We start from the raw sequence: 23,970 nt of genomic DNA, 5'->3' as shown, positions 1-23,970 counted from the left end.
TCATTCTGTGGAGTCCATGGCCTTAAATTTTAAGAACTGCATGGAAGCCGTGAAAGGTTGGATGACCTCGAATTTCCTCAAACTTAATGGGGAAAAAACTGAGGTCCTCATCTTTGGGGACAAACAAGATCTCTGGTCGGAGGACTGGTGGCCGCCTGCCCTCTGTACATGCCCCAAGCCTTCCCTTGTTGCTCGGAATTTGGGGGTCACCATTGTCACCACTCTTGCTTTTGACAAGCAAGTTGGCAGGACCGTCTCCACCTGCTGTGGGGTACTAAGGATTCTCAGGAAACTCGTTCACTACCTTTCCCCTGACGCTCGGAAACAGGTCTCAGTGGCCCTCATTTCCCCTCGCCTGGACTACTGCAATGCCCTCTATCTTGGCATAAGTAAAAAGCTAATCCATCACCTCCAAATTGTCCAAAATGCTGCAGCCAGGTTTGTTGTGGATGCCCCCAAACGTGCTTCCGTCTCGGGGATCAGAAAAAATCTCCACTGGTTGCCTGCGCAGGCTAGGATCAATTTTAAGGTTCTTGTCCTCATCTACCGTGCCCTACACGGTTTGGGTGCTGAGGACATTGGGTCTCTTGTATCCTTCTACACCCCAGGCAGGGACCTGCGATCAGCTCCCAAAAATCTTTTGACTATACCCCGAATCGCTAAGGCTAGCGGAGGAGGGAGAGCCTTTTTCTCCCTTGCCCCCAAACTGTGGAACACGCTTCCAGCCAACCTTAAGGCCCAGGTGTCTCTTGCCCTCTTTTGAAAAAATCTAAAAACCTGGCTTTTCTCAGAGTCCTACCTGTAAGCTGCCTCTCTTGGGAGCTCCCGGCCATTCAGCTGTTTCCATCATTTGCGCCTTGATGCCCCCGGGTTAAGTAGCGCCATACAAATCCCAAATTCATTCATTCCTTCATTCATGGTCATTGACTTGCCCTCATAACCAACTCTGTCCTGCTGCATCAAGTCTGAAGTCTGCCTCAAGGAAAAAAGTGCACTACATGCAGTATTTTTATTGGAAGCACAACAACTCACCTCAATCAAATCCTGTACTACGGAGGACCAACATGTGAGTGGATCCTAAGCCCCTCTCTTAATAGGACTCAAAAAGCTCTTTTTTGTTGATCACATATGGTCAGGTGACAGATGCACTGTCATGCCAGACCTAAAAGTCCATGTAGGTTTATTAGTTTCTTCCTCCCATCTGTGCTACTGCCAGAGAAAAACATTGTAAATTATCTAGCTATCTTTATTGCTTTAATAGTATTACAATATCAAGTGGGTCCCTTAAAAGTAGGTCAGACAGCTGTATAAATAAAGACAATGATCACAACTGCTTGGAGTTTTTGTTTGGAAGCTCACAACCTCAGCCTAATCAAAACATGTACTCCTGACACCCAACATATGGATGGAGACAAAGCCCCTCTCTAGTCAAGCCAGACCATGAAAACTGGGGTGTCTCTCATGGTAATGTTTTAATGAACTAATATGAACATCAGACATAAAGCAGAAGTACACTAGTGTGGAAAATGCTTATGTGTTTACTAGGAACAAAAAGCAAAAGTTGTAGAAAATGTTCTCCCACTTCATGATCAGACTATGGGTAGAAGCCTACAGAAACCAGGAAAAATGCAAATTGCAATGTCACTCTGTTAATTATGAGCTGTGATTTTTTTGGGCAAGAAATAGTTAACCATAACTAGAGTATTTAATATAAAATACACCATGAATATTTTGCTCATATAGTAAACCGCATGTTAAAAAACTTTAATTGACAAGAAACCTTCACTTGACCTGTTCAGTATAACCTCAGGTGGTATAATAAGCTGATGTAAAACCCAGTTGATGGTTTTGGGTAAGAAGTCTAACAGATGTGGCTGCTTCCTAAATAAATAGATAATGTTTAATCACTACCCTACCTGGCAACTTCATGTTGAAGTTGTAAACCTGGCTGTTTCACCACACAGCAAACACAAGGAGATGATGGACGGAGCACTGAAACTTTTCTGACATTCACCCCCCAGTCGCAGATCTGGGTTGAATCCATCATTGTTCTTTACCTCACTTCGCCACCCCAGTTCAGACGATACTATATGCAAATCAGTCTTGACCCGGTGCCTCATGGGAATAGTCCAGTTGAACTGCCAAGCCTGGTCTTCCCTGAACCAGAAACAAGCATCCTGGGACCAGTTTTGGGGTAACAGCCCTCATCAGCCAGACTAGCTTGAATCCAGTGGCAAAGTGAGCAAGGGACGCATGTCTGGGCATACCCGGCCAACTTAGGGTGCACAAAGCAAACACAAGGAGATGATGGATGGAGCACTGAAACTTTTCAAACACACACACACACCTTGCCACCCACCCTTGTTTGTACTGTGCGTAATGGGAGTATTGGTTTTCAGATAATTTAATATTTACCACAATGCCATTTACGTCATATTTTATTCAGAACGAGACAACAAGACTTGGGGGCACATTAAGATCCGCCACCCTAGTGGTAAACGGGACCGCCCGCCTACAGAGCAGGGGTCCCGAATTGAGGATTAGGATGCGCCCGCCACACAGGCGGGCGCATTCTGTATATTTGCCATTGCGGCGGGCGGAGCTGAAATCTCCGCCCGCCGCAATGGTAAAAATGCACCTTTTACATTTCAAAGCGCAACATGACAGGCACCGCGCGGTGCCTGCCATGTTGCACCTTGAAATGCGGGGGGTACCATAGGTACCCCCCATGTGCACGCCCCAAGCTACGGACTCCCAGGGGGCCCGCAACACGCCCCCGCAGGGAGTCTCCGCATGCCTTTCCGTGGCGGTATTGCCGCCACGGAAATGCATTGTGCAAAGCCCATTGTAATATGGCGGGCGGTGTCTAAAAGACACCGCCACCATTTTACACGTTTTTCGCCCCGGCCGCTAGGCGACCGGGGCGGAAAACAGGCGGGCAGTGTTTCACACCGCCGCGGTCCCTCCCGCCATCCAAATCTGGCAGGGGCAATTGGGCTGATGATGCCGGGCGGATTTCCTCTGCCAGGCTGGCGGTAGCCACCGCCAGCCTGGCAGGGGCAATCCGCCCGACATCATAATGACTCCCTTGGTTTTCCATTGAAGTGGGATGAAAGGTGCTGGTGGTCTGACTACTTAGAAAAGTGATGTACCCGTGAAGACACTATTCAGCTCTACTTATTTTCGGAACGGAAATGAACTGTATATTTGAAAAAGATGCCATCTGTTGGTTTGTTTGGAAAACAATAAAGACACTGTACAAGAATGTCACTGCGAGAATCACTGATTTTGTATCTTTTGACATCTTATGCAAACGTGCTAAAAACATTTCTGGATGTTTATATACAGACACCATGTTTGAACGAAAAACGTCATAAAAGTATTCCTCTTGTCTTTCTAAAAATATGTGAGTCTTAAACACAAACATCTCAAATCTTCATAATCAGGGTGGGCCTGTAACACTAGCTGGTGCGGCTATACGTTGGAGATATGCAGGTGTGGTTGATGTTAATCCTTGCTGCAGGTGAGACGTCCAGACTCAGGGTCACTATGTGTTCTTAATGTCCTTTTTCGCAAATCCATCCAAACTCAGCATTGCAGCTGTTGGATCCAATCGCAGACGCTCTCACTGTGCCACAGCTGTCTTCATCTTCTCGCTTCGAATCTTGGAGCCTGCGTGGTACAGAGGGCACATGTGGTCAAAGATGCAAAGGACACTTAAAAATCCCCACAGATTTTAGTATACAAAAAAATTATTTTATAACGTCGACATTTGATGGACTAGTGTCTCACGCTTTCTTTGTAGATTGTCTTCTTCTAACCTCTTTACTTCCATTAATGTCATACATTTATTCCGAGTGAAGCAATTATAGATTTCCAGTTTTAATAAACATAACGTATATGTTTTGAAAATGTCATATGTCCCCTAATGGAATACAGACCTATTTCAATCTCATGCTTTATAGTTTATATTGTATTAAGTGCTTCGTAGTCCTTACGCAAATTCACCCTATTGCAAACCCTTAAATCACAGCAACATAATCCCAAAAAGTCCACAACCCATTTTAGGGCAAGGTAATTATATAACAAGCATTGGTAAATGCATTAGATTTTGGCTATGTGATGAATAATTAGCTGTTTTTTTTGTTGTAAGTCGTAACTTGTTGATTAGATGTAGAGTATACGTTACAGAAAGTCTGTTAGTGTTATGACTTTTTGGACAAAAAGGCAATATATTGTGCTGTTACTAGGGGTATAGAGTGGGTAAGTAACAGCAACATTTCGAAAAATTAAATGAAAGGCAGAAATAATAGAATTCATTTATGTAATAGCAATATTATGTGTTTAGAGGAGCTGCGACAACTTTTGGGCCTGGTGCTAGTGCACCTGCTGCACCACTCAAATCATGACCCTATTGCTTATACGGTAACTGCACTTGTGACTGAATGTTTAGTAGTAAAACATTGCAATATTTGGTGTTTAAAGCGCTTCCTAGAGCTTTGGGCCCGGTATCACTGCACCTGCTGCACCATTGAAATCAGTTTGTGTGTTATTTTTTCCATTGGTACTTCCTTCACTTTCCCATCTTTGAGAACCAAAAGTTTAAACATGGCGGTTGCCATCTGTCTCATGCCTTGCTGTTCTATGACACAATTACAGTGGAATTTTGTCACTTGTAACTATGTTGCCAATGTATCCACATAGAGCAACAAACTAACATTTGTGATGATTGTTTTTAAGATGGTCCAAATGACCTAAAAAGATGGAAGAGATAATCAGAGGGCTTTGAATGTTTAAGAGTCAAGAGGCAAGAATCTCTGCCTCTCTTGCTAAACAGCTGCCAGGTCCAATCTGCTCTTTACTGAATTTATCACTGAAGGAAGGTCACCTACCATTGGCAAGGAAGGCGGCACAGATCATTCCGATCCGAAAAAACATCAAAGCCTCCAAGGAAGATCTCTCAAATCTGCGCCCCATTTTCCTCCTGCCTTTCCTGAGCAAATTGCTGGAAAAACACATTAATAAACATCTGTCGGACCATATCGAATCAGCTGGCTACCTTGATCCATCCCAATCAGGCTTCCAGCCAAAACATAGCACGGAAACAGCCTTGGTGGCCGTCACTGATAACATCAGGTTAGAATTAGACTATGGTTAATCTACTCTCCAAGTGTTATTAGATCTCTAAGCCGCATTTGATATGGTCGAGCATCAGATTTTGCTCATGAGACTGAAGGAATCCGTAGATTGGTGGAGTCGCACTGCAGTGGATGACTAGTTTCCTTACTAACTGTACCCAGACCGTTAATGTAGGGGCCATACCATTCCAAAACGAAAAAACTGACCAAGGGAGTGCCTCAAGGCTCCTGTTTAAGTCCCACCTTGTTTAACATCTACATTGCTCCCTTGGCATCACTACTAAGGAACTACTGGTTCGTCCCGATATCCTATGCAGATGACACCCAACTCACCTTTTCCTTCAATAGGGCCTCTCAGGCAGCCAAAGCCTCCTTCTCTTCCGGCATGCTGCCAATCTCACAGTGGATGAGAAACAACTTTTTACAGCTAAATGCCGGAAAGACTGAAATCATGCTTTTTGGACAGGCTCCAATATTGTGGACACCAGAATGGTGGCCTAAAGAGCTGGGAATGGCTCCAGCACCAATGACAACGGTAAAAAACCTACTGTTGCATCTTGAACAGACCTTAACCATGCAAGAGCATGTATCACATACGGTTGGCTCATGCTTTCATGTGCTTGGTCTACTGAGAACAGTTTTTAGGTCTCCTGGCGTTTAACAGCGCGTCAGCGCTGTGTCCGCCAGGAGATCTTTTGTTGCTGACTATGCTTCCCAGGAGACAGCACCGGCCGCGCGCAAAGGCGATCGGCGTAGGCCACGCGCGCGCGAACACGCTCAGCTGCCGTCTCCTGGGAAGCTCCAACACCCTACATGCATGCGCATGCGCATACGCAGAGACACACACACACACACGAGCGCCCATGCACGCATGCACCCCCACATAAAGAGAACTCACCCCTGCTGTTGCATACACACACACACGTGCATCAAGCGCCCCCGCCCCGCCCCCCCCCCCGCCGCCACTTACCGCTACTCCGGTCTTCAGCTGCCACCGCGGGGCTCTCTCTAGGGCATGGGCTTCTCTCCGTGGGCGAGGCTTCTCTCCGTGGGCGGTTCGATCCCCGGCCGCTCCTCCTCACACGTGGGTGTCCTCCCTGACGGTTGCATGCGTCAGTAATACCATGTGACCCCAAGGCAGCCACGTACAGCAACGAGAGGGGGCCCACTGCCGACAGGACCCCCAGGTGCCTGTGCTACGGCTCCCTACAGCATTTTAAAGGCGCGCGAGGACGCCGCGCGAACCTGCACCGAGATATGGAGATACTGAGACAGGAAACAAACCAAACGTTTCCACCGAAATTTGTACAGACTGGAGCAGTGCGTAGGTTTCAGTGCACGCGCGTGTGTGTAAATAAGTGCGAAGTGGGGATGGGCAGGCCATTTTACAAGCATGCAAAACACACTTTGACGTAAAGGCTCTAGGTTCTGTAATAACTACCTTCAAGGTTGAAGCAGATGGTTATGAAGCCGGGCTACGGGGTTCGAGTCCTGGCAACGGCTCAAACACCCTGCAGCGCCAAAGCGAGGCCAGGCGGGGTGCCGGGGGAGGGTGGGCTTAAGTACGGGGAGCCGGGCTCGGGGGAGGCCTTATTTGGGTTCAGGACAGGCCCACCTGCGAGGAGTCACGGCCTAGACGCTTCCAGTTCCGTTCATCCGGTGCACCCTGCAAGGAGGGGCACGAGGCGCCGCGATGTCCGCCTCTGAGCTCTACAGCAAGGTAAGGCCTGCACCTTTAACATGCACAGGGGGCCCGGCTTGGGGTGAGGCTGGGAGGGATGGGGTGTTGTTGAAAGTGGTTAACTGTCTCGAAAGAGCACGTAGACCTTCATAGCTGCCAAGGTTTCAGATTGCTATGTGTGACGTTTTCATAATTTATGTGTAATTATGAGTGACATTTCAGCGGTTATGAGTAATACTTTTTCGGAAGCAAAATCAAGCAATAAAGTCTGGGAAGTCATACATATCTGCAACCTGAAGCCCTACTGCCCTCCTAAACTGATCGTACTGTTAATAAGAAACGAGGACTCCGATGTGCACCCCTCTCATTGAAAGTCCACACTGCACCACTGCAAACAAAAGAACGTTTCTGCAAATGTCAGCAAAGTCAGTTATTGTAGTAGGGTCAGTTAGAAAACCTGCGCAGTGTGCCTGCCACTTGCTCACCTCGAGTAGAGAAAATACCATAATGACTGCAATACTAGGGGGTACTGAATGTAGCCGAGGTTCAGATTCCATTTGCCATATTTTTGTGTACCGCTTTATTTTCTTCTGCTTTACCTGATGTCTTTCTTGACTGCTCGGCCGCTTCCCGGGTGACCTCTTAGAGGACGAGGCAGGCCGCGGTGGTGCAAGAGGCGGCATGCTCGTCACCTCAGCTACCCGGACCTCATGTAATAACCACCTGCTCCTGCAGTCCCTCTGACATGACTGTAGGGCCCGCATCACCATCCAGTGACCGCTGGATCCAGGAGGCGCCAACGTTACCCCTTAAAGCACAACTCCTGGAAGCCTACTGTACACCTACCTGTTCACGAGCCACCATATTGCAGTGCTGATGTGATTTTACTGCATAGGCTGCATACAGTACATGTATTTTCCCCCATCATTTTGCATGCAGTAACATTTAAATTGCTTAATATTTGAAGGGAAAATGATGGCTTATTCTCACAGCAAACTGGATATTGTTGGATGTTTGTGTCCCTGGTGCCGTTTTAAGAAGTGTAAATGTTCCAGATGCCAGGATCCTACCAACTCTGTTTTGAATCCAATGAGTGCACTTTAGCTGTGGCCCTTCGTTTAAGCCTTTCCCCCATATGTTGCTAGCACAGAGTGGAAAAATCAGGCGGGTGTCTTCATGGGTCTTTTTAAAATAGTTTGCTTGGCAAAGTTCAAAGAAGAGGTTGTGAAAATGAATTTTGCCTTTTTTTCCTTCAAATTTCCCTACTCATGTCATGCCAATCAGGACAGTTTGCCCATTACCAGACTTCCTCATGTCATGCCAACCAAGACAGTTTGCCCATTACCAGACTTATTGTGATATGCAGAGACAGTAGCGTAGGAAGGTGCAGGCTGCCCCCGGGGTCATCACTGTGTGTGAATAATAACCGCTGTGAGGCCGTGCATGAGGTGCATCATCAGAGCTGTGTGAATAATAACAGCTGTGAGCCCCGTGCTGAGGTGCATCATCAGAGCTGTGTGAATAATAACAGCTGTGAGCCTGTGCCTAAGGTGCATCATCAGAGCTGTGTGAATAATAACTGCGTCAGCCCCGTGCCTGAGGTGCATCATCAGAGCTGTGTGAATAATAACAGCTATGAGCCCGTGCGTGAGGTGCATCATCAGAGCTGTGTGAATAATAACAGCTGTGAGCCCCGTGCTGAGGTGCATCATCAAAGCTGTGTGAATAATAACAGCTGTGAGCCTGTGCCTAAGGTGCATCATCAGAGCTGTGTGAATAATAACTGCGTCAGCCCCGTGCGTGAGGTGCATCATCAGAGCTGTGTGAATAATAACAGCTATGAGCCCGTGCGTGAGGTGCATCATCAGAGCTGTGTGCATAATAATAGCTGTAAGCCCGTGCCAGAGGTGCATCATCAGAGCTGTGTGAATAATAACAGCTGTGAGCCCGTGGCTGAGGTGCATCATCAGAGCTGTGTGAATAATAACAGCTGTGAGCCCCGTGCCTGAGGTGCATCATCAGAGCTGTGTGAATAATAACTGTCAGCCCCGTGCGTGAGGTGCATCATCAGAGCTGTGTGAATAATAACATCTGTGAGCCCGTACCTGAGGTGCATCAGAGCTGTGTGAATAATAACTGTGTCAGCCCCGTGTGTGAGGTGCATCATCCACATTGCTCAGGTCACCCAAATTCCTGCACTCTCTACCACACTGCTTTCAAGAACACCATACTCTTGCACACACTCACACTGCTCACCAATTCAAAGTGTGCTAAAAATTTGATGCAACGCATTGTCATACACAATGCCAATAACTCAAACTTTAATGCTGGGAGACCTATTGCATTGTAAATGCTTGTTTTCTTTCTTCCCGATTCCGTACAAAAGACTCTCATTCCATGTATGGTATTGAGCAGATTGGACTACTGCAACGCCCTGTTGATTGCGGCTAACGAGTCCTCTCTGAACCGCCTTCAGGTAGTACAGAACCCAGCAGCTCGTTTGACCCTGAATGCCTCATACAGAACAGCCTCAATTCCCCTTCTCCAACAGCTCCACTGGCTAGCTGTGTGCAAATAAGTGAAATTTAAGATCTGCTGTTTGACACACAAGGCAGTGTGGGGTAATGGATCTACCTATTTGGGAGAGGCTTCATCAATATATCCCCATAGGGTCCTCCGCTCTGGCTCGAAATCCCTTCTTAAGATACCCACTTTAAGAAAGCAAGTTCAGGGGGAAAAGCTTTCTCATATCTGGCTCCCTTCTTCTGGAACCAACTTCCCACAGCACTAACCATTATCATGGGTACAGTACGGTATCAGAAACAATGATCCTAGACCTGAATTGTTTTTTAGAATTAATCAAGCTTATAATTGTGAGTTCCTTATTGTGAGCTTTCCCTCACTTGCTCATAGTATTGAATACAAACATTTGGACTGAAACTTCAACAACCTAGATTAACATGTTGGAGAATAAACACATTTTTATTCTACCAAATTCCAGTAATGATTTTGAAAATCAAAATTAGTTCTTGACACTTTTGGTACATAAGGAGGATGCTCAAAAGAATGTGCAAAAGGAGAGGTGCTCAAGAATTAATGGGGCGAGTGAAACAGAGCAAAAGTTTGTGACGTTTTTAAAAACATGGAGAAACATGTACTGGTTCACTAATTCCATTCAAACGTGTCTTGGCCACATATAGTATTACTACATAGTACATTTTCATTACTGTTTATCCATCAAAATTCTTTTTGTAGCACGTTTACACAGATTAGGGTTATGCATGGTCCAAGAGGGTATAGGGGGGGCGTCGACGTTTCGACCCGACTTAATGCTTAGGAGTTAGTGGGAGCCTCAGCCTGCGGGTCTCTTTCAGGACGGAAGGGCAACCTCAGTACCAGAGTGGTGTCAGCCTCCTAGGTATAAAGGGTAATGTTTTGTATAAGGGTTGGCATAATTTATGGACATTGTGTTAAACAGACTCTGCTAATCTAGCACTGTCAGTGACTCACCCATGTGAAGATCAGGGTAGTCGGGGTAATTAATATTCCAAGCAGGGCATCTTTTGATATCTCACAAGTATATCATTCGCCAAAACCCACGTGTTCATCCGTGGCTGTATTCTTAGTCTGTATGAGGTGAGGCTATAATTAAAGTCTAGTATCCATCATATGGTGAGCTGTCAACTTAGTCTGATTAGGGCGGTATCACTTACCCCATTCGAAATGTCTGACCCTTTCTTTAATGGGTGTATGATGTGTTCACTGCAAATGTGTACAGTTTCCACTGTTTCATTGGAAGGGGGGCAGCGTCCTCACCTGAAGTGAGAGGAGCTGCTGTCAGTCAAATTACTTCAATGACCATTAAATTAACAATTTGCTGGTATGGTGCATTACGTGCACTTACCCCAGTCAGAAGAGGTAGAGACTTCCTCTTCGATTATAGTGCCGGATTAGGTCACTGTTGAAAAAATAAATGGCGTTACGCGGGCCTATTCCTCTATGGGCATGTATAAACCACCTAGCTTAGGCAGTATATCTAGGGGAAGGGGGCTTCTCACCTGCGATAATTAGCGTCTACTCTTCACTCTGCTTTCGAAAACTGCTCAAGCCGACACGCAGCAATGAGGAGGTTTTTAAGCGTCTCTCCAACGTGCACGTACGCCGGTGAAAGCGCGTTCGTGCATGCCGGTGCCAGCATGTGTCTATGGGCAACAGAGGAAAGACTACGTACGGGACATCTGTAAATATGCATTAGGGTTGCATAAGCATGTGTTAATACTTCTTATAAGTGCAAATGTTCAACCGGATAATTTTATATACGGTTAGGACGTTATTCACAAGTTGCACATGTGAGAAGTTAATCCAGTGAACGCAAAGTGGTTACGTACATGTTAATAAATAATCAACATTATCGTTTGTGGAGCGATTTAGGTATCTGCACAACATTCAAGGCTGCTATGTCATTACAAGGCACAGTTAAATTATATGTTATACAAGTGAAGAACAAGTGGTTAACATACATAGTGTGCATAATTCATCATAGTCATCGGTCGGTTAAAAACTGCTAGAAAAGCCAAACAACATTCATGACTTCTCTGTCATTGCTAGGTTGTACAGGATTTCATCACAGTAAATAGGGTCATAGGGCCCGATTCACAGAACTAACTTAAGACAAAATCCTAAACTTACTACTTTTGGTATTCACAGAAGTTAGGATTTTGTATTAAGTTTGTCTTAAAACAGACTTAAGACAGACTTGGATTTTGTCTTAAGTCTGTCTTAAGTTTGTCTTAAGACAAACTTAAGACAAAATCCTAACTTCTGTGAATACCAAAAGTAGTAAGTTTAGGATTTTGTCTTAAGTTAGTTCTGTGAATCGGGCCCTATGTACTTACATTGGTGTAAAGTAGAGAGTGAGTGGATAATCATAATTTTTAGGTAGCATTCAACATTGTCGGGGGTTAAAAAGCGATTCGAATATCCTAACATCATCATTGCTATGATATTGCAGGTGTTTGTACAGATATTGTTGCTCATTCATGTTATACAATTATTTCCAAGGGTACAGAGTTATTACAAGGTGTGTTGCAAACAGGTTTGCCGGAGGCAATAGATGTCACTAATTAGATTGAAGCATGCACTGGATCCATTCCCTTGCCATGCCCTCCACCGGTGCTGTCGGCATGTGTTGGATGAAAGGTCATCAGGGTCCTCTCTTTCACATGAGGGCACATTAACTCATAAGAAGCTACGGGGGTCCTCTCAGTATAGGGTTACTGTTGACCATCTGTACGATTATGTGGTATTCTAACCATTGTTCAAGATGGAGACCTGTTTGTTAAGCTCCTCCTACTTGTTGAGGCCATGTGTGATAGTATCGAACAGATGTATAAAGCTGCATTCACGGGTACTCAGAATGTTAGTGAAATCCCCGCCCCTAGGATTGGGTTTAACCTTCTCTACCACCCACCATTTGATGCTGTCAGGTTTGTGTCCAAACCTGGTGAAGTGGTCCACCAGGGGTGCCCCCGGTGTCTGGCATCTGATACGGCTACAGAGCTGCAAAATGCAGCATTTGGCTTTTTGGATTGTTTGGCCTATATACATAAAGTTGCATGGGCAAATTATGGCATAAATGACCCCTGCACTGTTGCAGTTAGTGTGCTCCTGTAACTGTGTGTGTGATTGTTATGTTTAAATCGTGTGGTGTCCTGTACCAAAGGGCATCCTTTACACTGCCCACATTTCGTGCGTCCTTTGATTGGTGGGGTCCCAATAAGGTAGTCTGGCTAGTTTTAGGGGTAAATAGTAGTAGTGACTTCACTACGTGGTCTCTGACGTTTTTTGCTTTTTTTGAAATCATGTAGTGGTGGTGGTGCCTTGTCAAGATTCGGCTTACTCAAAGTGCCAGTGTTCATTGATAATTTTCTTTACTGCATTGCTTTTTGTGGAGAAGGTAGTGACGCAAACCAGCCGGTCCTCACTATCCTTCCTCCTGACTTTGGGCTCTAAGAGATGTTCTCTATGATTGTGCCATGCCCTTTTGCGTGCCTGTTTTAATAGTCGAATCGGGTATCCCCTTACGATTAGGCGTGACAACAAGCCTGCTGACTCTGAGAAGTAATCCTCTTTTTAAGAGAAAATTCTACGCAACCTCAGGAATTGACCAATTGGTAAGTTATCACTGAGGTTGCGTGGGTGGTGACTCGAGTAGCGCAGAAGCGTATTACGCTCGCTGGTCTTTCTGTACAGACTTGTGTATAGATTACCATCCTCTGCGTTTATGGTAATGTCTAGGAAATGTATTCTAGATCTATTTTACTCAAGCATGAACTGAATGTCTGGCGAGCAAGTGTTCAGCCAGACGTGAAATTTGTTTAGTGTTTCCTCATCTCCCTTCCATATGATGAGAACGTCATCGATGTAGCGACGCCATAGCTCCACGTGTTCAGTATATGGATTAGAGTTGTTCAACACGTGTGTCTGCTCAAAGGCATCCATAAAGAGGATAGCTAGATTGGGGGCTAAGCTAGCGCCCATCGCTATGCCCTTAGTCTGGACATAGTGTTGGCCCTTAAAACAGAAGTAGTTCTTAGTCATAGCGATTGTTAATAACTCAATGATGAATTCTGTGGGTACACTATGTGGAGCCGGGCGTTGGTTCAGGGCTATTTCCATGCACCTCAGGGCATCAGCCTGGGGAATGTTTGTGTACAGGGCTGTGATGTCCATTGTGGCCAGTAGGTGCGAGGCAAGATCGTGTGACGCTGGTCCACCAGTTGTATTGTTTGCATAGTATCCCTAATATATGTGGTGGTGTTCTCTGCTAAGGGCCTAAGAAAGATATCAATATATTTACAGATGGGTTCCAACAATGAACCACAGCCAGAGATTATAGGCCTGCCAAGTGGGTCCCTCATTCTCTTATGTACTTTGGGGAGGGTGTCTATAGTGGGCATTCTTGGGTGTTTGTTGTTAAGGTATTCAAATTCATTTTTACTAAGGAATCCATTCTCTAGTCCCTTGCGTGTCGCTGTCTCAATCATTTTGCTGAGTCTCTTAGTGGGATCTGACCTCAGTTTTTCGTAGTTTCCAGTCACTCCTAATTGGGAGCGTATCTCATTTTTGTAGTCTTCGCGGTTTTGAACCACGATTGCTCCCCCTTTGTCCGCAGGTTTTATCACTATTGGAGTATTCTCCCTGAGGGATACCAGGGCTTGACGTTCGGCTTTCGAGATGTTGTATTTCACATAGAGTCTTACCGATAGGGTTCTTTCCACATCACGCATCACAACTTGCTCATAGGCCTGGTTTCTGGCTGGGATAAGGTGGGACGGGGGGGGTAAATTTAGATGGAGGGCTTAAGCCACTCCTTGTGAATGTAGGATTGTAGGGAATTTTTTGAAAGTAGTGTTTTAGTCTAAAAATATGGAACGCTTCTCGAATTTGCGTGTCATCCCTGTGCAAGGATGACACGCAAATTTGTGAAGCTTTCCATATTATTAGACTAAAACACTACTTAAATTCCCTAATGTAAGCAAGGAAAATACCACCCACCACCTGGTTGAATAGCAAAAGAAGTGGGGCTTCCAAAACCCTGTCCCTGGTGCAATGCACTTGCTGCACCAATGACAGCTACGCCTCTGTGGCTAGTGACCACTCTATGCTTTCCGACTCAAGTGACTACAGATGGGCCAGCTCGTTTTCTCCTTGATTGTGGGTATGGGTTCTGTCTTTGATCCATTACATAGGTGGCAATCCACAGCTCCTTATCGGGAAGTAGTGAGGACTGCACCAGTACCAGTGCCCTCCTCAGGGCATCAGGGGAACAGTCTCCTCACTGCTTCACTAGCTTCAGACTCTGAATTGCACATGTGTCTTCATGCAGCTACTTCCTGATATTGAGGGTCTAATGTATGAAGTCTCTTTAAAACGTGGTCGCAATTTGCACACTTACTTTTTGTGAATTCTATGGTATTTTACGAATGACCTAAATACTAACAGGTGGATTCATAAAATACTGAATCGCAGTTGATCGCAATTTGACCTAACTCATGAATATTAATGCGATAAGTCACAAACTGAGACCCACTGCAATTCGCTGCCATCACAGGGATGGCTGCCTGCTGGGGTCAGCAGAGCACCATTTCTGTGATTGCTTTTAAATGCATTTTTTTACACAATCATTTTTCTAAATAGAAAATGGGATGTTTAAACAAAAACTTCTTTTTTTAAAGTATTTTGTTAAAGTATACAGTGGACCTTCCCGGTCTAAAATATGTTTTTTTAAACACTCACTATGGGGACTCCTTCCATGTGCAAAGGGGTTACCATGACCGTTCAGTGGTCTGTAAAATATTAATGTTGTGGGACCAGACTTCACTTGCAACATTAATGCATAATATAAGGAATCGCTCTTTTGAAGGGATGCTGTAAACATGCCCCTTCCAAAACAGCCATTCCTGATAATTTCCGAAATCCATTTAGCGATTCGGCAGCCAGTTACTAAATGGCTTAATGGGTTTAGTACATTCAGAAACACATTTTCTTGTTGCAAACCCTGTAAATTACCAAATTGCTGGGTTGCAATCACAAAATGCATTTATGCATCTGGCCCTTAAGTTACTAATATGGCTCAAGCAGGTGAAGTGAGTTTAGGGTCTTGTCAGAAGGTTGGTCCATATCTGACATCTTCATCACAACCTTGATTGTGGGCGTGGCCAGGAGCAGACAATGCTAACGACTTAGTTTCCAATATTTTTCTGAAGAACAAGTAGTTGGCTTTCATGTATGGTCCCCTAAGGTGGGCGTGATCCAGTCGAACCTGCTGGGAGGGAGGAAGTGCACCAGTCCTTTTGTAAGAACCAATGCTTTAAATGGGAAGGTACTGTCCAGTACTGAGTGCCTGCACTTCTTTTTTTTGTATTCTGTTTTTATTAACAAGAAAGGTACAGGTCACTGCAGTACATTAAATACATCGTTGCAAAATCACAATTCTAGTAATAAAGTCGCCTGCACTTCTTTAATTTGAAAGGGAGAGTACCTACATTTCTCAGAACTGCTGCAATACCTTTATTGGGAGAGTACAGGTACTTCTCAAAGAAAGTACTTGCACTTCTCAGCAATGCTGCAATACCTTTAATGGGAGAGTACAGGTACTTCTCAAAGAAAGTACTTGCACTTCTCAGCAATGCTGCAATACCTTTAATGGGAGAGTACAGGTACTTCTCAAAGAAAGTACTTGCACTTCTCAGCAATGCTGCAATACCTTTAATGGGAGAGTACAGGTACTTCTCAAAGAAAGTACTTGCACTTCTCAGCACTGCTGCAATACCTTTAATGGGAGAGTACAGGTACTTCTCAAAGAAAGTACTTGCACTTCTCAGCACTGCTGCAATACCTTTAATGGGAGAGTACAGGTACTTCTCAAAGAAAGTACTTGCACTTCTCAGCAATGCTGCAATACCTTTAATGGGAGAGTACAGGTACTTCTCAAAGAAAGTACTTGCACTTCTCAGCAATGCTGCAATACCTTTAATGGGAGAGTACAGGTACTTCTCAAAGAAAGTACTTGCACTTCTCAGCAATGCTGCAATACCTTTAATGGGAGAGTACAGGTACTTCTCAAAGAAAGTACTTGCACTTCTCAGCACTGCTGCAATACCTTTAATGGGAGAGTACAGGTACTTCTCAAAGAAAGTACTTGCACTTCTCAGCAATGCTGCAATACCTTTAATGGGAGAGTACAGGTACTTCTCAAAGAAAGTACTTGCACTTCTCAGCAATGCTGCAATACCTTTAATGGGAGAGTACAGGTACTTCTCAAAGAAAGTACTTGCACTTCTCAGCAATGCTGCAATACCTTTAATGGGAGAGTACAGGTACTTCTCAAAGAAAGTACTTGCACTTCTCAGCACTGCTGCAATACCTTTAATGGGAGAGTACAGGTACTTCTCAAAGAAAGTACTTGCACTTCTCAGCACTGCTGCAATACCTTTAATGGGAGAGTACAGGTACTTCTCAAAGAAAGTACTTGCACTTCTCAGCAATGCTGCAATACCTTTAATGGGAGAGTACAGGTACTTCTCAAAGAAAGTACTTGCACTTCTCAGCAATGCTGCAATACCTTTAATGGGAGAGTACAGGTACTTCTCAAAGAAAGTACTTGCACTTCTCAGCAATGCTGCAATACCTTTAATGGGAGAGTACCTCAGCACTGCTGCAATACTTTTAACAGAAGAGCAGCGATACTTCTCTGGGAGAGTAGCTGCACTTCTCAACACTGCTGCGATCCCTTTAATTGGAGAGTATCTGCAGTTCTCAGGACTGCTGCAATACTTTTAATGGGAGAGTAGTAATACTTCTCTGGTAGAGTACGTACACTTCTTAGCACTACTGCAAAATCTTTAGTGGGAGAGTACCTTCACTTCTCTACACTGCTGCAATACCTTTAATTGGAGAGTACCTGCACTTCTCAGCACTGCTGCCATACCTTTAATGGGAAAGTACTGGCACTTCTCTCAAGCAAACAGGTCGTCGAGCTAGTGAGTACCTGCACTTCTATATTTCCATATAAAGCACTGGTAGGGAGCTCTTTAACATTCAGAAGGGGCCGGCTGAGGCTGTCCACCTAAGGCGTAATATTTGCACTTTACAGAGTTTGCACTTTCTGGATGAAGCAGCAAGTTATTGTTACGCTCATTAGCCAGACGTACGCTTAGGAGCATCTGAGGTGGTGAGGAGGTGAAAGTAAAACGTTATTGTTCTTATGCTCAGCTGACTACCATGAGCTTTCTGAGCTGTCTTTGTTTTGGCAACCAACGCTACTAGGACAAAAGGAGACTTGATGATCTGCCAAAGATCACACACTTCCATGAAGTGGAAAGTTCAAGATCACAACTCTGAATTCATTCTTTTATCATGTGCAAGTCAGTGAAGAAACTAGGGTCAATCTCTTTTTGAGACAAGTTAAAAACAGGTATACCCTTTGTGTTCTCCAATATTGATGATGGCGTGTTTGTACATACATCTGGGGCTGCCCTTGACCCGGATGGAAACTCATCTTATGGGGGGTCCGCGTTCCCGGGCGGGAGTTGCCTCGGCAGTTCCCTAAAAAACGATTCTGGGGAGTGGTCCTTTCAAAGGATCCGTGTCTATTTTGGAGATTGGAATTATATCCTTAGTCAAAGTTGGAATCAGTTTCCTCATGCCCATCTCCCTCCGAATCAGTTGTATCAGAGAAGGTGGTTACCCTCTTGTTACTCCATCTGGGGGCCTGATTACGTGAGTTAGTCTCATCAACATTGGTGTAAAACCCAGGGGTTAGATAGGGGTATGCCCGTTCCTGGGAGAATAGGCGGATATCTTTACGGAATTTTTCTGTTTTCCTCTTGAAGAGGTACTCAGAAAAAGAGTCCAGTTCTAGATGTATTTCCTCTTGTTTTTTCTTACCCAGATCAACTGCGTTCCCTTCCTTGAGCTTGTCCTCCAATTCTTGGATCTCCTTGTTCAGGATAGCGATGACTTCCCGGGCGGTCTCTATGATGAGCATCATCCAGTCCCTGGAGCAGCGGTTGGCCAGGTCATTGTTAGGCATTGATGTACCTTTCGTATTTAATTTTTTTTGTATGAAGGTATGAAAGATTGTTTGAATGATAGACTGTTGAACTGATATGGTTGTGAATTTGAGTGTGTGATGGATGTGGATTTTGTGGGACTTTATTAGTTGTATTTATTCAAAACGTGCATAGATTTTAATGTGTGTAATGTTATTCACCAAATTTGAACAATCATGAAAACCCCAAAAAATATGAATAAAATCATCAATAAATGTGAAACTTAAAGACAATAACGTGTTGTTTGGCTTTGAAACTATATACTGTTGCCCCTCCTAAATCCTAGGATCTCTTCTTGGAACCTTCTTCTATTTAGCACCGGCAGGGTTCTATTGTTGATCTTTTGCGCTCAAGAGCTCGGGGTACCAGACTCTCCGTGCCCAATCTGGAGCCATAGGAATGACTTGGGCCCAGTTGAGCTTAATCTTCTTCAGCACTCTGGGCAGAAGTAGTATAGGTGAAAAGGCATATAGAAGACTGCAATTCCACTTGCGACGAAAAGCATAGCTGGGCGAGTTCCACCTTGGAAATTCCAACGCGCGGAACTGCTGACATTGCGCATTCTCTTCGGTGACGAATAGATCTAACCAAGGCTCTTCTCACTGCTGAAAGAGACTTTGCACCACCTCTGAGTGAAGGCACCATTCATGATCCACCATGCACATGCGGATGAGTTTGTCCACCTTGGCGTTCAGGGAACCTGCCAGGTGTTGAACCACCAAGGACATGCCCTGATGTTGCAGCCATGTCCAAAGATGAAGAGCCTCTAGACATAGGGTCCATGACCCCACCCAGCCTCATTTGTTGCAGTACCACATGGCAGTGGTATTGTCCGTGAACACCTGCACTGCTCTTCCCCTGACAGAGGGAAGGAATGCTTTTAGTGCAAGAAGAATCACCCGGAGCTCCAGAAGGTTGATGTGGAGCCTGGAATCCGCTGGAGACCAGAGGCCTCTATCTCCACCTCTCCCATGTGGCTGCCCCATCCCAGAAGTGACGCATCTGTCACCACTGTGAACTCTGGTTGGGGAAGGGAGAGGGATCTGCCGTTGACCCAATCCTGGTTTGTTAGCCACCACTGCAATTGATGTGCAGTGCCCTCTGCGATATGGACCCAATCGGAAAGATTTCCCTGATGCAGTGCCCACTGGAACTTCAGGTTCCACTGCAGAGCCCGCATATGCCACCTGGCCTGATCCACCATCAGGATGCAGAAGGCCATGAGCCCCAGCAGCCTCAGGGTTATGTTAGACTCTTTTATATAGCGCTCGAATCACTGAGAGGCATCTCGGCGCTTTACTCAGAATAGCCCCATAAGAAGGACAGCTCAGAAGGAGGAAAGACTTAGAACAGAAATGCCTTTAGCTGTTTTCTGAAAACCGGATATGAGGGTATTTCTCGCAAAGATATTGGAAGGCTGTTCCAGTATTTGGGGGCGAGATAAGAAAAAGCCATGCCCCCAGATCTATGGAGTCTGATACGAGGCACCTGAAGCAACTGCTGCATGCTGGACCTCAGAGGGCGACTCGGAACATGTTTTTAAAATTTGTTTTGAAGATACAAAGGGCCCTGACCCTGAAGAGCACAGAAAGTAAGACAGCAGACTTTAAAAAAGGCTCTCTGTTTTATCGGCAGCCAGTGTAAATTTCTCAACAGTGGCAGCGAGGGGGAGCCTGCCGGCATGTTCAGGACCAGCCTGGCCACCGTATTCTGGATTACCTGCAGTCTATTCAGAGATATAGTTCCAACTTCCACCAATAAGGCATTCCCGTAATCCATACGGCTAATAACCAGAGCTTGGGTCAAAGTTCTACGGTGCTCCATGGGGATGAAAGGTAATATTTTTCGAAGAAGTCTGAGCCTGTAGTAGCAGGTCCCCGATACTGCAGCTACATGATCTTGCATGGATAGGGAATGGTTTAGCTTAATGCCTAGGTTGTTGACACAGTGTTTAGGCGTTGGAGAGGGGCCCAGTTGTGACGGCCACCAATCATTAGACTAGACTGCTGCGGCTTTCCCTAGAAGCATGACTTCCGTCTTTCCCGGATTTAATTGTAGACAGTTGTTGGTCATCCAGTTTGAGATTTCAAAAATTCCTGTAGCAAAGCGGAGTCTATCTGCTTCGAGGTTAGGGCCGATGTTAAACAGCAGCTGGGTATCATCGGCGTACGAAATAATTTCGAACCCCAGGGTTTCCACCACTTTAGCCAAAGGGGCCATATAGATATTAAAAAGGGTGGGGCTGAGGCAGGAGCCCTGGGGGACGCCCTTGTCTAGTGGTGTTTTCTCTGATTGGTGGGGGCCCATAATGACCGTTTGAGAGCGGTCAGCCAAAAAATTCTGTAGCCATTTAAGAGCCGGGCCATGAACGCCGAAGGAGCTTGACCTCTCCGCGAGCCTAGTATGGGAAATAGTATCAAAGGCCACAGAGAGGTCAAGCGGAATAAGAATTACTGATCCACCAGCGTCCACCGTTGTTCTCAAGGAGTCCGTCACTGATAGGAGGGTCGTTTCCGTGCTAAAACCCCGACGGAAGCCGGACTGTGAAGGGTCCAGGATACTCACCAAAACCAGGGATAGAGGCTGAAACATCAGAATCATAGCTTGAATATCCCTGACTCGCTGCTCGGGAGGATAAGCCTGAAACTGCGCTTTAGCCAGAACTGCTCCAATGAAAAGGAGCTTCTGAGCGGAAATCAGGTGCGACTTCGGCATCTTGATAGTGAACCCCAGTGAATGCAGGAGGTTTGCCGTAGTCTGGAGTTGGGAGACTACAGTCTGGGGCAAACCCGCCTTCAATAGCAAGTAGTCAAGATAGAGGAAGGCTGGAACCCCTGATCTGTGCTGATGAGCTGCAACCACCGCCATCACTTTCGTGAAGACCTGAGGGGCCCTGTGTGCCTGTGCCCTGCCTGTTTTTTCTCTCTGTACCCTGCTGTGAGACTGCTTTGCCTCTCTCCCTGTCTAGGTTTTCGCCGATTTTTCCCGCCGCTGCCTCCTCTGCGGCCCCACCCCCGTGCCCATTCACTGCCTGGCATCCTGCCTCCCAGCTGATCCTCCCTCCCCACCTCCCCTTAAATGGCGGCCGCGCCGCTGGCGCGCCGAAGGCCCGCCTAAGGCAAGCCCATCTGCGCCCGTCCGAGCCTGGACCGCACCCAGCGCCAGAACCCCTGGCCCTCACGCTACCCATGACACCCGCTACCGTTTTTGCATTTGTCACCCCGAGTGGGATGGGTTTGCTCAGACGTGAGTCCCATGCTCTCCACACCACTGGAGTCAAGCTATCCTGGCTGAAGACAGCTGATAGCCAGAAACCGGTCCTAGGATGCTTGATTCCGGTCCAGGAAAGACATGGCTTGGCAGTTCGGGCTGGACTGTTCCCATGAGGCACAGGGTCAAAGCTGATTTGCATATGGCCATGTCTGAACTGGGGTCGTGTGGAGTGCAAAAAAATGATGGATTTAGGCCCAGATTTCTGTACTGGGGTGAATGTATGACATTGTTCTGCATTCTGTCCATCAACTGTGGTTTTTGCATTTGTCACCCAGAGTGGGATGGGTATGCTCAGACGTGAGTCCCATGCTCTCCACAGCACTGGAGTCAAGCTATCCTGGCTGAAGACGGCTGATAGCCAGAAACCGGTCCTAAGATGCTTGATTCCGGTCCAGGAAAGACATGGCTTGGCAGTTCGGACTGGACTGTTCCCATGAGGCACAGGGTCAAGGCTGATTTGCAAATGGCCATGTCTGAACTGGGGTGGTGTGGAGTGCAAAAAACGATGGATTTAGGCCAAGATCTCTGTACTGGGGTGAATGTATGACATTGTTCTGCATTCTGACCATCAACTGTGGTTTTTGCATTTGTCACCCAGAGTGGGATGGGTATGCTCAGACGTGAGTCCCATGCTCTCCACAGCACTGGAGTCAAGCTATCCTGGCTGAAGACGGCTGATAGCCAGAAATTGGTCCTAGGATGCTTGATTCCGGTCCAGGAAAGACATGGCTTGGCAGTTCGAGCTGGACTGTTGCCATGAGGCACAGGGTCAAGGCTGATTTGCATATGGCCATGTCTGAACTGAGGTGGTGTGGAGTGCAAAAAACCGATGGATTTAGGCCCAGATCTCTGTACTGGGGTGAATGTATGACATTGTTCTGCATTATGTCCATCAACTGTGGTTTTTGCAACCGCTACAACGCCAGCACCCTCATCGCACTCAACCACGGACGCACCACCAACTGCTACAAGGCCACCCCCAAGCGCACCCATGGCCCCTTCACCTGCTAGAACTGCGACATCTCCTGCAACAACGACGCCTAGACACCCACAGCAACGGAACCCAACCAACTGCGATGCATCCTGCTCAACACCCGCTCCGCACGCAAGCACGCCGTCAAGCTCTTGGACCTGCTCACCACCACCTTCACCAGACGTCGCCTTCTTGACCGAGACCTGGATGAACGAAGCCTCCGCCCCAGACATCGCAGTGGCCCTCCCCGACGGATACAAAATCTCCACCATCAAGGTCTCCACAAACACCGACGACACCCTCACCACCACCGAACACATGCACTTCAAGATCAACACGGACCCCAAGACCACCCTCAGAGGCATCCTTGTCTACAGACCACCAGGACCACGTCCCCAATTCTGCAACTCCATCGCCGCCTTCATCAGCGCCGACCTCCACCAATTACATCCTACTCGGCGACCTGAATTACCATCTAGAAAACAACAACGACAGCAATTCCTCCACCCTGGTCGACAACCTCGCCACCCTCGGACTGAAACAGAACGTCACAACCCCGACCCACATCGCCGGCCACACGCTCGATGCCATCTTCACCGCCAGCCCCCACGTCACCTTCAGCCATGCCTCCGAGCTCACCTGGACCGACCACCACAGCGTCCATTTCACCCTCCAGAAACCCGTCACCCACCACCGCACTCCACAGATCCCCCGCCGTCGCTGGGGCAAAGTCACCAAGGAGCAACTGGAAACTCACCTCTCACTCAACCCACCAACCAGCCCCACCGACCCCGAGGAGGGGGCCCGCATCGTTAGGCTCTGGATGGAGGACTGCGCCAACACCATAGCACCTATGAAACAACCCACCGACAGAGACACCAGCCAGAGAGCCAACTGGTTCACCACGGAGCTCCTAGCCTCCAAGCGCACCTGCCGGAAACTCAAGATCATCTGGCTCAACGATAGAACTCCCGCCAACCGCACAGCCAACAAAGACGCCCTCCGCAACCACCACCACCTCATCAGGACCACCAAAAGAGCCTCATTCAAAGACCGCCTCGACAACAACGCCCACAACAGCAAAGAGCTATTCAATATCGTGAAAGAACTCTCCACTCCTAGCTCCTACACCAACGACATCCCGCCATCGCAGGCCCTGTGCGACACCCTCGCGGCCTTCTTCCACCGCAAGATCACCGACATCCACAATAGCTTCAACCCCCGGATGCACCCTACAGACCCCGCAACGATGAACCCCCAAGGCCCACCGACCCCGACCCTCTGACCACT

The 23,970-nt window shown here is 46.7% G+C and overlaps 1 pseudogene; it reads left to right on the top strand.

Moving 5' to 3' along the window:
- The first annotated feature begins 6,222 nt into the window (after positions 1–6,222).
- LOC147660668 (small Cajal body-specific RNA 14) lies at positions 6,223–6,351 on the top strand (annotated as a pseudogene).
- Positions 6,352–23,970: the final 17,619 nt, after the last annotated feature.

The sequence above is a fragment of the Lissotriton vulgaris genome, unplaced genomic scaffold (genome assembly GCF_964263255.1).
Source record: "Lissotriton vulgaris unplaced genomic scaffold, aLisVul1.2 SCAFFOLD_5090, whole genome shotgun sequence".
Classification (NCBI taxonomy): Eukaryota; Metazoa; Chordata; class Amphibia; order Caudata; family Salamandridae; genus Lissotriton; species Lissotriton vulgaris.
The sequence above is the reverse complement of the archived record's forward strand: the minus strand, read 5'-3'. Positions and strand labels throughout refer to the sequence as shown.